Source organism: Diadema antillarum, unplaced genomic scaffold, assembly GCF_040938485.1.
Source record: "Diadema antillarum isolate AM-2024a unplaced genomic scaffold, OU_Dant_1.0 seq00000472_RagTag, whole genome shotgun sequence".
Taxonomy (NCBI): domain Eukaryota; kingdom Metazoa; phylum Echinodermata; class Echinoidea; order Diadematoida; family Diadematidae; genus Diadema; species Diadema antillarum.
Window position 1 is genome coordinate 396,361 of NW_027271440.1, and position 14,951 is coordinate 411,311.

The following is a 14,951-nucleotide window of genomic DNA, read 5'->3' on the forward strand; positions in this document are numbered from 1 at the left end:
AGGAATTTTAGTGCACTTGTGTGTTGTAGCTATTCAATACATGCTGTCTGAGTTTACGCTTAAAGGATGATAATGACAAGCAGCTTTTAACCTCTGTTGGGAGATCATTCCAATATTTAGGACCTGTATACATAATTGTGTTTTTAGCGAAAACTGTTCGAGTTCGTGGAAGGTGATAAGCGTCACTCTGGCGAGTTGGATAGTGGTGGACAGAATTGTTTCTTATGAACATCTGTAAAAAGACACCAGGAAGATCTTTTGAGGAAAGTTTATACATAAAAATACCTAAATTATAACCAAACAAATCTATCAGTTTTAAAATCTTATTTTTCTGAAATAAGGCGTTAGTGTGAGACCCTAACCCTAACCCGACCCGAAACACGACAGTTAGCACTCTACCACGTCTTACATAGAGTACCATCAAAATTTCCTACACATGATTGCTAATGCACTAAAACACCAAGGAGGTACTATAGGTTCCGCCTCGTGTACCTCCTGAATTAGACATCATTTATATTCTAACTGAGGAAAGAAACACTTTAAAACCTCTCAAGTTTGTTAGATTCTTGTCGAATTTAACATTGCAATATGATAGAGTTGCAATATCTTCCAGGAAATCCATGATTTAGTTATATTGAGTGAGTTCAAAAAATCCCTTTCTCGAGCCCAACATGACTCCGCGCCTGCGGCTATAGAGGCATTTTGTATTAAAGTGACAAAACTCTCCATGAACCCCACTTTTAGTCTGATAATCGCGCTGTGCCTGCAAACATCTGCGGCATCAATTTTGGCGCGAGCTGATTTAGAGACGTCATATTTAATTCTCGTCTGTCGACGATTAATGTTCCTGCGTCTCCACTCCAAAGACATCTTGATGACTACATGACTACGTGGTACCTCGTTTCTTTGGGTCTCTGAGATGTTTTTACCGAGGTCCGAGTCTCACCGTTGGCGTGCAAAGATCTTCATATCATCACCTCGAAGCAATGCCAGCCTCTTCAGGCTTAAGTATCGACACAATTACACTTCAAAGCTCTCTCGGTGACGCAAGATGAGTTGGACTTTTTGTAATAGAGATATATCAAGCTTTGGCTTTTTAGACACTGACAAAGCGAGAAGCATCATTTTCCGTGTCGCTCTCACCTTGGACAGTCCTTGATTTTCGCTCCTAATTAATTAGCCGATGATTGGGGTTAAATAGGAGCCTCTTGATTCTGTCTATTTACGCTGAAATTGTCTCCCATTTTCCCGCGTGCTCCTCCCATTCAGCGCTGGGTACTTCACGCGGTGCGTTCTCGGGTAACGTGGAGTGTGACATACGGTGGTGTTTGCCGCGCTGAAACGTCAGCTCACTCGCTCCCTACCCTATTATACCCCACTTTTTTTTTAATGCTTAGCCAAACGATATACCGTCTCGGCAAATTGACAATTAAAAGGGCGAAGGGATGGCGGTTTGAAGGGGAAACAGAAGAGCGAAATCTCGCCCGGAGTTTGGCCAACTGAGGTTCAAACCAAACAGAAAAAGAAAGCGTATTTACCCCTGTGCATGCGAGGTCCTGTAGGCGCGAGCAGCGAGGGGTACTGTCAATGGTTGCTGTTTTAGAACCCACCCCGCTATACAAACGGACCTCTTACCGCAGTACTCGTTACGTCGGAGCTGGACTGTAGAAATAGGGAGGAAAAACATTCCAGTTTTTCTTGTGCCTCTTGTTACGATTCTTTGCCATACAATTTAATAATGTAAATAACCCAACGGCAAACAGTACTACACGCGAACAGTAACAATTTCTGTTTGATACACATCAGGTCGGCCTACACAATAGCGCCAAAAGTACAGAGGCAGGGCAGGACGCGTTTTTCAAATTGTAACAATATTCCTCTCTCACACTATCACACACACTCACTCTTTCGTTCTGTTCCACTAATATCTTTCTATTCCTATTCCCCCCATTCTTACCGTGGAGCTCCATACTCTTACTATATTGGCCTACAATCGCGCTCGCGCGCGCGCGCGCACACACACACACATGTACAAAACTATATGTGTGCGTGAGTGAGTGCGAGTGTGTGTGTACGTGTGTATTTGTACTTTATTGTATGGATTATAATTTCAATTATAACATGTATTTATATATAAAAAGCTGCATGTATTGTTATGTAATATCTATATAAGTACATATATCTATGTGTGTTCACTTGTGATATAAAACGATATTTAGAAGACTGAATTAGTGAATAGCTTTTTGTCATCTAGCGAGAGAGAGAAAGAGAGAGAGAGAAAGAGAAGAAAAAGAAACTGTATCCTGAGTCATATAGCAAGGTAATTTCATATGAATGCAGATGTGAATTTGATAAAACGCATAATTTTGCTAGATGTTAATAAAACCACTTCGAAGCATAACTAATTGGACAACACATACCAAGAAATATTAAATAAGCTAAGAAAGCATATTGGAATATGTTGAACGATATTTTAGGATTTATCAGAGCACATGAGATCTTTGTTGCGATCTATACCATCGTATGAACCTTTCATAGATTCTCTATAAATATCAGTGATATCGTCATGTACAGTATATATTACAGATCTCCACTTTATAGGGACCTCTTCTGTGTATCGCTAAGCAACTAAATAAGTGATGTTGTTTTAGCGGTATAATGCTCCCTATAGTCCAACTCATTTTTCCTATCAGTAGGCCTAATTTAGTAAAACATTAATATGCACACATCTAGTGTGCGCGCGCGAGCACACACACACACACACACACACACACATACACACACATTTATGATACAGTATAAGCAGCGCATAAACGCCTTTCACTTCCCCTTCGTATAATTATGTCAATCTGTGGAGACCGTGTATTCTATGTCAAGGCAATATTCTCACTTTTGATATTTTGCTGCTCTTTCTGTAAGAATAGATATTACGAAATCTTACCAAATTTGAATGCATTCTTTGTTTTCTCTTTTCTCTCTCTCTCTCTCTGTCTCTCTCTCTCTCTCTCAGGACAGCTTCTGTCTAAACAGTTACAGTAATCTTAAATACAAGAAATATATTTCTGCATGATACACACATAGCTATAATGTTTTCATAATTATACATGTGACGTTTATATATGTATATCCTGATACGTCTTTATAATCAGATGTTGATCATTTTAAAAATGTAAATGCATGGGTTTTATATATATAATTATAGTATATACATGTATATGAACGTATTATATATACACGGTGTGTATATATATATAGTATACATATAATCATATATATATGTATATATACTTGTATATAAACGTATTATATGTACACGATGTATATATATATACATATAATCATATATATGTATATACTTGTATATAAACGTATTATATGTACACGATGTATATATATATACATATAATCATATATATATATGTATATACATGTATATAAACGTATTATGTATACACGATGTATATATATATACATATAATCATATATATATCATACAGAGAGGGACGGGGAACTAGAAGATAGTGGGTAAATGAAATTCACAAAATATAATATTGGTATTGGTATAATTACAGTGATTAAAAGAAATATGGGTAAGTCGAATAATGTTGTATAAGAGAATAACTAATGAACTAGCGCAGATACCGAATAAGTTGTTCAGATTTAAGGTTAAATATAAGATACAGATGGAATTCGAAAGAGACTAAATAAGCGAGGGAGGAAAAAAGTTCCATTACCCTCTCTGATGTGCGAGAATAATGGGCGAGTAAATAACTGATTTTCCCTAAGTATTCGAGAATTGGTCGGTAATAGCTGCGACATTACGGTAGCATTCAAACCACTAATCCTTTGTATAAATGTTTTCCCATTTCTATCCACTCTCCGCGCCCTTTCGCCCCGGTGCAATCTGCAAGTTATCCACCTTGCATGATGCCCGTGTTTACATTTAACACAAGAGGAAACTCGGAAATATTCTGAAAATGGCGCCGCCTTATTCCCGTGTTTACCCTTAGAAACTCCTGCGCTCTTTGTATCCCTCCTCTCATACTTTTTGTCACTTCTTTTCCTGTTCCTCCAAAGTGGTGGTCAGCAATGCCGGCTTTTGCCCGTCCAGGCTTTGCCGCTTTCCCGACAGTCAGTCTGCCGCCATTTCTGCAAAGACAATATATAAAAACAACAACAAAAAAAGATGCTGCACAGGGATAATTTTTGTTGTCAAACACACACACACGCGCGCTCACACACACAGACATCATACACACACATACGTATTGTATTTTCAAAGAAGAAGAAAAGCAGAGGGGAAAAAGTCAGGCAATCTCACGGGCTTAATTTACACGTTTCTTTCCGTGATTTCCCCGCCATCCCTTCACACTTTTGCCGTCTAAATTGCGCGAAACGCCAGTCACCGTGTCTCATCATTACGGCGTGTCAACACGGTTTGTCCTCCCCGCCATAGCGCATCTGGTGAGCGCGCCTCCGTCTAGCTGGTCCACTCGCCCAATTGTCTTCCGACACGGATTTCGTGCTCTGTTTTGTTTGCGAAATCTGAAAAACGTGATATTTGCTATATATTCTCCTCGTTCGAAACTATGCGGTTGACACCTGTTATGCCATTTTGTTGTGAGGCGCCCATGTGTACGTATGTATGCGAAAATATCCATACGTGTCTGCGCATTGTGGTGTGTGATTGTGTACGGCTGTATTTTGTGCCCTATTATGTATGTCATTGTCATCCCTTTTATCTGCGAAATGACAGCATGAGCTTCCCCGGATCGTTTAGTGTTGAAGGACATGTTTATCTAGGCTGTTGTGTGGAAGTGTTGTCTGACGGGGCATCAAATTTCGGCTCATTTGCGACTTATTTTTCTCGGCGCATGAGGCGGTGGTGGTCAAACGCAATATTTGATGTTCTCTTTGTGTTCCGCCCCAAACCAAATCGTCATACCGACTCTCAGCCGACCGCCACGACATCAACAAACTGGTGAACACATGGGATCTTGGCTTCGACGTATCTTCGCAGTCTTCAGCTGATTTTGAAATGATTCATTGCACACACACACACAAAAAAAAACCTGATTTCTTTTCCTTTTTTTACCAATGAATCAGTACAGCTTTGTCATTTGCACATGGAAATACCCGTTCTAGTACAAGACTGCAATGTTTTGCTGTAATTTCATCCACAATCGTCAAATTGTGGGTTCTTTTGCTTCATTGAATGTTAACTTTTCCAACACGTTTAGGTACGAACAGCGTAGATGCATGAAAACGAATGGAAAGGATTAACACAGAATGACATTAACATTTTTAAGTTATCAACCTTTTCTAGATTCGTTCTAAAAATATCATCACACTGATGTTTTATTCGATTTTGTTGCAATGGTTATTTGCCTTAACTATTATGTCCTCGAAGTCATGACTTGCTATAGTAAAGTTTATACAATGTTTTAGAAATCAAACTTCCCAGTTGGAAAAAAGATAAAGAATAATGTACACAGATGCGTGGGAAAGGTAAAGAATGCTTATCGTGCCGATTCGACTGATTTTGAAAGTAGAAATTCATATTCTAACTTGATCTTTGGAAAGAAGAACAACATTTGTATATATATATGAAGAGTTTGTTTGCAAAAAACGATAAGTCCATTTTTGAAGATTTTGAAGTACGGTCTCTGTCATAAAGTACAAAATAATACCTTTTAAATGATATATTGGTCAGTACATATAAAGGTATATTTTTGAAGTTGTGAAAAGAAGCAAAAATTTTCTTATTATTCTCTTTATTTTTCTTGACCTTTAATCGCAAATATCTCTATTTGACAAATATGGACTTATCGGTTTTTGCAAACAAACTCTTCATATATATATATATATATATATATATATATGTATATATATATATATATATATATATATATATATATATATATACACACGTATATATATGCCGATGGTGATGTTAGCAGAGATATTTCCTACCCAAATTGTTGGGAATCAATCCAAATCATTCTGGCATGAAGCAATGTTTGCTGCCTTTGAAGGGGCAAAATGTTAAGTTTTCAAGTTTCTTTCATGAGGACACTCCACTAAACAATGATTTGCCCACACACTGACAGAAACATATACAGATAGACAAACAGACGGACACACACCCACCACCACCACCCTATCTCATGGCTGCATTATACATGAACTTCGATTAATCTATCCTCGTTGCAGTGTTCTAATCATAATCCAGTATGTTACGCTGTTGCAAGTGAAAAAAAAAATCAACGTAAGATGGAGCAAATGAACAAGAATGGAGTTAATGTGGCGTATCGAACTATTTTCCAATCTTACCAGGAGCGACTCTATCGTCTATTGGTACGCTGTGCTATATTAATCAGAGTAATTACGACGCCCTGAAATACCTAACTGTAGGTTACTACGTTGTTCTCTCGTCTTGATGCCTTAGTGACGCACTTTCGATAAAGCCAGTAATTAGCTACGTCGCTTTGATACGAAAGCCTTTATTATTTTTTAAGGAAGGTGAAAATAGCGCTGTGAATTGGGACATAATAATAAACAACAACATCGACAAAAAATGGACTACATGGAAAAATTAGAATGCGTCATGACCTTAGGAAAAGAATCTAATTAGTGGCAACTTGTTTTCATCTGACGAATGAATGTACATGAGATAAAAGCCTGTTGAAATATTCATTCATGATTTCAATGGTATGGGGGTGGGGGAGGGGGTTAGCGAGGACAGTAACAAGCGAAATGGTAAATGTCTTTTATCAGTGGATTGATCATTTTGTGCATTTGGTCAAAAAAAAATCCTCAAAATAATTGGAATTTAGGTCAAAGTGTGCTTACGTGTTGAGAAGTGATGATTGTCCTCTCCTTTCATTCAATTCCTGTGATGTACGTCATGCATATTTTATCCCCCACCCACAGACAGACAATACTACGAGGCCCACTACATCTCTTCTTGTATAGATCATTGCCGTGAAAATTGTATAGCTTAACATCGCTTTTAGGTTATTATTTTTTCGGACGGACACGTCTGTGGGCAGCAAACACTTCTCTGAATTCTACTTCATCTAGTACAACTACTGCACCCCAAGCATGTCACATATAACATTGGCGTCATCCGTCCTTTTAAATAGTAGTAGCGTGTCATTTACCGCCAAAACCGAGCGCATTGTCGGGACGAGGTTTTTTTTAATGTTTTTTTTTTCTGAAACCAACTGGCCATGTCTCCAAAACACATGTCACCACTGCTCAGCTCACTTTAGTGCTACCAATGTTTCTGCTCTTAATGTACGACCATGATGTTTTCACCTAAGAACATTACCAGCCCCTCAAATGCCACAATTTGCAGTTCAGCAACAAGCTCAGCAGCATTGTTCCCCTACTCCATCAATCAATCAATCAATCAATCAATCAATCAATCAATCAATCAATCAATCAATCAATCAATCAATCAATCAATCAATCAATCAATCCATCAATCAATCAATCAATCAATCAAAATCAATCAAAATCAATCAATCAATTAATCAATCAATCAATCAATCAATCAATCGATCAATCAATCAACAGATAAGAAATATAGCTATTCTTTAACCTCACGAGAGCAGATACACTTTACCCCCATCTTTTTGAGGGGGAATCAACTCCCCCTTGGTTGTCTTGAAAGGCTTAAACTGGCGTTCGTTTGAACAAAATATGGCAGACCGTGTCTACGGGCACCATGGCTTGCATGGCTTCGTATACCTGGTGGAGGGGTCCCAAAAATACACAGATGATCGGAATCGGAGCACGACATGCCTTGTGTGGAGGAGTTTAATGGTCAGATCACATGGGAACTTCCTGGTATTACAAATGTCCATTCATCAATGAAAAGATCTCTTTCCAGATGATCTGCTACCTACGACTATAATGTAACATGCAACGTCCACACCCAACCATTCAGTTCAGAAATTATTAATGTCGAACGGAAAGGGTTGCCATACAAATTTATATTGGTTTGGTCTGGTTTATTTCTGCATTCCAACAAATATAAATTCAAACTCAAGTAAAAAAAAAAAAGATGCAAAAAACAATGACAAATGCAATGATTAAAAATTTGACAAAAGTATTACACATGTACAAAAAAGGCGTAAGTACGAAAAATGATGATATGGAAAACATACGAAACTGTTTGGATGTATAGAGTATTTTTGTTCAGTAAATAGGAGATAATCCCAATGAGTACTCAGGCTGGAATGGATGAAGAAGAATCATAAAAATAAAATAAAAAAGGATTCGGCGACATAACGCTCTTGGGAAAATTGAGTGATCAAGGAGGTGCAATGCAATAATTGTAGATGTGCGTGCAAAAAGCAGCTGAATGATAAATAATAAAAGATGATAGATTGCGGTTGTATCATATAACCAAAAGCGTTGCTTTAATCCAATTCGGATTGAGAAGCATATTCTTGCACTATCAAATGTCGCTTAAGTGTGTTTTTTAAGGAGTAGATGGTTGGGCAAGACTTTATGTTGTCGGGAAGATTATTCCAAATGTCTGGACGGAGTGTCTGACAGACCTTGTGTGTTCTTGCTAACCTGGGATTTGTAAGATGGGTGTATCCAGATATGTGAGTAGGATACGAATGAACAGAAGTGTTTAATCTAAACATGTTATCATCAAAAGATGGTGGAAGTTGATCATCAATGTATTTGAACATAATCACTGCTACTTGAATCGTGTTCAATTCGAAATGTTTAATGTTTTCAGTTCATGAAATATAGAGGATTCGTGTAAGCTAAGAAATACGATCGAGTGCAACACCCATAACTTTCTTTTGTAATTTAGAACCATACTTTTTGGTCGATTTTTGTCAATTTTTGTCGAACCACAATTTATAATGTAACAATATGTTATATTCTGCAATTGATCCATACCACCTCAATAATAATAATGATAATAATAATAATAATACATACAATTTCTATAGCGCCGTTCTCCACTTTGATTAAATGCTCATGTACATCAAAGCAAACAGACTGAAGATACAAGTACATCACCGTAATAGAAGAAGATGAAGAAGCAGAAAAAAAAAGACATGAAAGTCTGTCTTCAAAAGACACTGGTCTTCAAAATGCACTGCTAAACAAATAGGATTTTAAATTACTCCTGAAAGATGTTATAGAGCTTGAGTCTTTCAGCTCACGAGGAAGTGAATTCCACAGTGTTGGCCCAGCGTGAGCGAAAGCTCGTTCCCCCCAAGATTTCCTAGAAAACGGAATATGTAAAAGACCTGAAGTTGAGGATCGAAGAGTTCGTGAAGGTTGGTATTGACGAAACAAACAAACATTGTAATCAGGAGCTGTTCCCTCAATAACGTGATAAACCAAAAGAAGTATCTTAAACCGAATACGCTCCTGTACAGGCAACCAATGAAGACTCTTCAGGATAGGTGTGATATGACTGCGTTTACTTGACAAAGAAACAATACGTGCAGCGGCATTTTGTAGCTTTTTTGGGGCAATTTGCGAGTTTGGTAGATTGAAAAACAAACCATTACCGAAATCAAGGCGTGAAGAAATAAGTGCATGAACAAGTTTTTTCCGTGGCAGAGCGAGTCAAATACTTGCGAATAAAACCAATATTGCGCAATTGATAACGGACTGATTTAGAAATGTTGGTGATTTGATCAGACATAGCCATGTGAGAGTCAAACATAACACCCAGATTGCGACATGACTTTGACAGAGGAATATCATTACCTACAATCGAAATACAATTAATATCCAACTTATTCAAATGAGAGTTAGAACCAAAAAGGATAAATTCACACTTGCTGTGGTTTAGAAACAATGAGTTAGACCTCATCCAAGCATCAATATCAATGATGCAATTTTCTAGACAGCGCAGTGCATGAGATGCTTGGATTTGATGTGGTGGAAAAGATACAAAAACTTGTATGTCGTCTGCATATAGATGATACCGAACAGAATGCCTTTGAAATGTTTTCCGCAGACCGCAATGATTGCAGACCATACTTTCTAAAGTACTTGACACAAACATTTACCCTACCACAATCTAGCATGGTATACCATTGTGATAACCTGTTTCTCTGTTTAATACGGCATCGTGATTTTTCCCGAAGTTTAGAAATGTCGAATATCACGGTAGTGCCATGATAACCGATAGATGTTTAACAAATCGTGCGAAATAATTCATGCAAGACTTCTAACGTTTTCATACATAGCAATTTGATCTAAGCTTGTATGAGTACAGCACTATCAACTGAAAAAAATAGTGCAAATTTAAAAGCTTGCTCACGAGTGATACGAACTTCGAAAAATCCTGCTAAACGTCTGGTACAAAAAGTTAAAGTCTAATTGAGTATGTGGGGGCAGTATAAATCATGGACAAGGCTAATAGCTTATTCTTTAACGCGAAAAACTATACCAATCGAGTTTTGGTGTGTGGAAACGCGTGTTATTCTTCATATGTGTTGATATGTTCTGCTATATATTTTGCATTATTATTGTCAAAAACCTATCTTTTTGGTGACGAGGGGAATGGGAATAGGGATTTCAGTTTAGACTCTGCAGATGAATTATAATACTTGATTGCAAATTGACTATTTAAGGTTACTTGTACAAAAATTCTTGAAGTACTCTAACTAGACACGGTTTTCAGGATATAGGATACACGCCTTTGGTACGCCCTACTTGACAAATTTATCACCTATACCTTGGTGCTTCCAAGCAAGCTTCCAAGAATCTAACGTCTTAATGACGTCTAATTTTCACAGAAACGTTTAATGTAACCCAAGATCACTCTTTGCGAAACTGTCCTGGCCTATCGGTTTTTTTTCTTTCCTCTCTCTACCTCTCTCTCTCTCTTCTGTTTTATCTCTCTCTCTCTCTCTGTCTCTCTCTTTCTCTCTCTCTCTCTCTCCCTCACTCCCTCTAGCTCAACCTTTCATGGCTAAGACTTGTGAGCTTTAATAGTGTAAATATGGTTGAATATTAGTATCACGCAGTTTGTATGACAGAATCATGGACAGTGGAATTGAATAATGGTAAAATAAAATGGCGGAAACAAAGAGAGAGAACGAGAAAAAATGAAGCCAATGGTTGCAACCCTAGTCATAAGAATGCTAGTGGCAGAGTATATTTCTGTCACTGACAAGCCACCTGATCTTTAAAGCAAAACAGAACAAAACTAATCCGTCAATCCCTATGCCTCCTGTTGATAAACTAACACAAAACGTCATAACCTATTTGAAAACTGGTTACTTCTCCCTCCAAACGCCATCATGATGTATGAAACTGGTGCAGACAGCCCCAGAATTAAAAAAAAAAATTGTCAACTTCTCGAAATATAAATGCAAGTCTATATGATTATTCGACTTTATCCTGAATAAAAACAGTTTCTAAATGACCGACTGTACGTATAGAATTGAAGCCCTGCTATAAAACATCTTTTTCTAGTCAAGATGAGACTTGCCGCGCATCTTTTCTTATGGAAGTCGGACCTCATTAGCATAGATGCCCAGACTGGTTTGTCTGATTGATGTCCTACCACTCCGTCACCACGGCTTCGGCCTGACCTTCCTGCTTGCAGGCAAATAAGAGCAGATAGCCAGCCCAAGGCACGTCTTGTTTTGCATTCGATTTCCTGTTATCTCTTCATCCGATGCGCATTTTCCTTCTCATCTCAGGAACACTGCATTCCAATGAAACAAAATGTAACCTCTGGACACATATGTAAGCCTTTCCTCATGTTCTACCAAACCTCGTGAATATTCCCATATTGTGTTATATACATATAAACAGTTTTAAGCATATGATATTTACATTAGGAGAGGAGGGGAACATACATGAACGAGGCGCCCCACTTAGGAAATTGGCTTTACCCATCCATTTTGCAGAGTGGAAAAAAGCAGTGTCTATTTTGAGAAAATGCTAATAGTTCCAGACTTACAGCGAAGTGACAGAGAGATGGATAGATGGAGAGATAAAACAGAGGGAGAGAGAGAGAGAAAGGGAGAGAGAAGGGGGACATAAGAGGGGGGAGATGATTGCATATAACGCGGATTGTCGTCGTAATTCATGTGGCCGACGAAGAACGGCAGTGCGCCGTGCAAGCGGCCGCCACCAATAAACATCGACGAAGGGTGAATTACACCAGGCAGTTTCATCGGAGTTTTCGTCAATTGACACCTTGCCTTGTTAACCCGACGGGACGAGGGAAGATCCCCTTGATATTTCAAGCCTCATCCTCCTTTCTCCTCGTATTCCTGGAGCGAGATTCCGGTCGGGAACTGATTGTTTAGCTCCATAGCTGCACGACGATGGGAGAGAAGTGGCGTCTTCAGTAGACGAAACGCGATGACTTATGCAAAAGAGCTGTGATCTGCCCTGGTATTCTTACCTCTCACAATCCACACCATGTCCGTACTGAATCATAAGAAATGAAATTCTTGGCTATTCTCGGATGAATTGGTTAGTTCCATGAACTTTATTTTCAGTCTATGACTAGATATGTGTGCCCGCGTCTGTTCTGCCTGCGTCTGGATTTGAGTCATGCAGGCGGTAAATAATCACCGCTTCTTTCACTGCGTGCTTGTCAAGAAACTAATTTCACAAGAATATGCTGTTTCTGTGGTGTATATCAACAATTCATGGATGTTTCATTTCCTACATCCTAGTAACGAATCTTTTAATTCACCTGCTCCCTCCAACTAAGTTCTTAAGACTAAATTCCTGAGACAGAATTCCATTAGCAGATGTTGCTAGGTAGGGCATCATGCCCCGACAAACTTTGTGGTTGTTATGTGCAACTTTTGTGAACAAAGCATGCATAGAATTTGAAAACATTACCGAAACGGTCTATGATTGGTTGATTCGTATGGACACTTCATTACGATGTGGATTGGAGGTTGAGGGGAAAAGGGGAGAGAAGGGGGGGGGGGGAGGAGGGAATTGGAATTGATTGTATCAAACCTGCTACCGTCACGACGCGTTGAGAAGCCTCGAAAAAAAAAAGAATCATGATACTTGAAGATCCAAACTTTGTGAACTTCAATTTTCTGTTCATGTTGTGGTATTTGGAAAGTCCCCTTAGTCATCTTCCAGCTTTGTATCTCAATTAGAAGTGTATGGATGCTATTTAACATTTAGCACCTTAAAGCCATCCTCCTTGTAGTGTTTTAAGTTCTTTTTTTTTTTGAGAATCAACAAAAATTTTATTCCAATATGTATGAGTCACTGTTTTAAACACTACCCTGCATCAATAGACAAGTTATTACCATCCAAGTTCTTTTTTCCAAGTTATAATCATGACTCATTTATTCCTGCCTTTGATGAAATACATTCTAGTAAAACCGCATTATTGGCAATTATATTATGTATCTATGCACTAACGAGTGCAAAGATGATTGATCCTGGACAACATGACGTACACTTAATAATCATAATCACCCGCTGTAAACAATATAGAAAGTGAACGAAAAAAGGAATCAAAAGCTTGTAGTGGAGACGTTTCACATAACACGCACAACGCATTATACACACACGCTCACATATTCATTAACGAGGAAAAACTAGAATAGAAAAATGAGGACAAACGTACGTATGATGCACAAGAACACATCATTTATTCTCTTTTGTATGAATTCATACGATCTCAGACTTCATACAAAAGAATTCTGTAAAAGACGGCGATCGTTGGGGTAAGATGACGAAACACTACCCGGATGACATCACAATCATTCGCAGCTCTTCACAAAGAGATGGCGCGCGCACGTATACGCGCGAGACTTCACGCGAGGGTAGGCAGCCTGCATTAGACGGATACAGATGTACAGGTTGTATATCTCTTTTCGTACAATCAATTTCGTATTACGTCTTAACATCACACGTCAACATCAAACCTGTAAGGTCTTGTACCGAGGATTCCTGCGGTTAAAGTGTGAAAGGAATTGACAGTGTCTGTAATCCAAGAAAACAAAGACATTCAGTGACGTCACAATCCATGAAGGTCCCATCATTGTCCTTGACTTTGGTTTCAACCCATTCATCATGAATATTCTGATGGATATGATCGTCAGTCAGCGCAGCGGCGGTCGCAGGTTCAAGAAAAACAATTAATCATGATTACAAATATCAACTAAAAATACCATGAAATGGTTCCCAAAATGTTTAAAAAAACAAGATTTCTGAATAACAATTAGTATGTGAAATGGAGATGAAGGCGACTGCTGCCCTTATTCAATAAAGCCAGAGGGAAATTCCTGTGTGGATATTTAAAGTATCAATTATTTACTTTCTATGGAACTTAATGAATCTGGTCTATAAAGTATGTTATCGTCAATGTGACCATCACTATCCCTCTCAAAACCTCTTCCAGAAACTGTTAAGACATTTTCCACAAGCAAGAAGCCCACAGAATTGCATAACACTTTGAATAATTGCGTTTAAAGCTAAAGGCCCAAATGAAAATAAAATACCATGGTAACTTTACACTGAATGGTAACACTGCAAATCAATGATAGCTACCTGACTATCAGAGGTTTCCTGGCTTTGACTGGCCATAAAAGTGTTGCTTCGGGAGTTACCATGTGACTGCAGATGTACCATCAATTTTCATTACAGTTCCTATAGTTTTATGCAACCGGGCAAAGAAATATCAAAAGTTGCATCAATATAATAAGATAACATATATGAAAATAGAATAATGACATTTGAATATTTTAGTGATATTGGTAAATACTATCAGACGCTAGGAGCGATATATTTAAACAATAACGGTCATGTATTATTACCTAATGCATGTTTTCCAGTTGCTTTTGTAACAACAAATACATTACAGATCTGTCGTGAGTAAGATATGTCGTGAGTTAGATACTTGGTTCAATTGAATGCATGGATCTGTTTCACTCAATTCACTCAGCTGACAACTTTTTGTT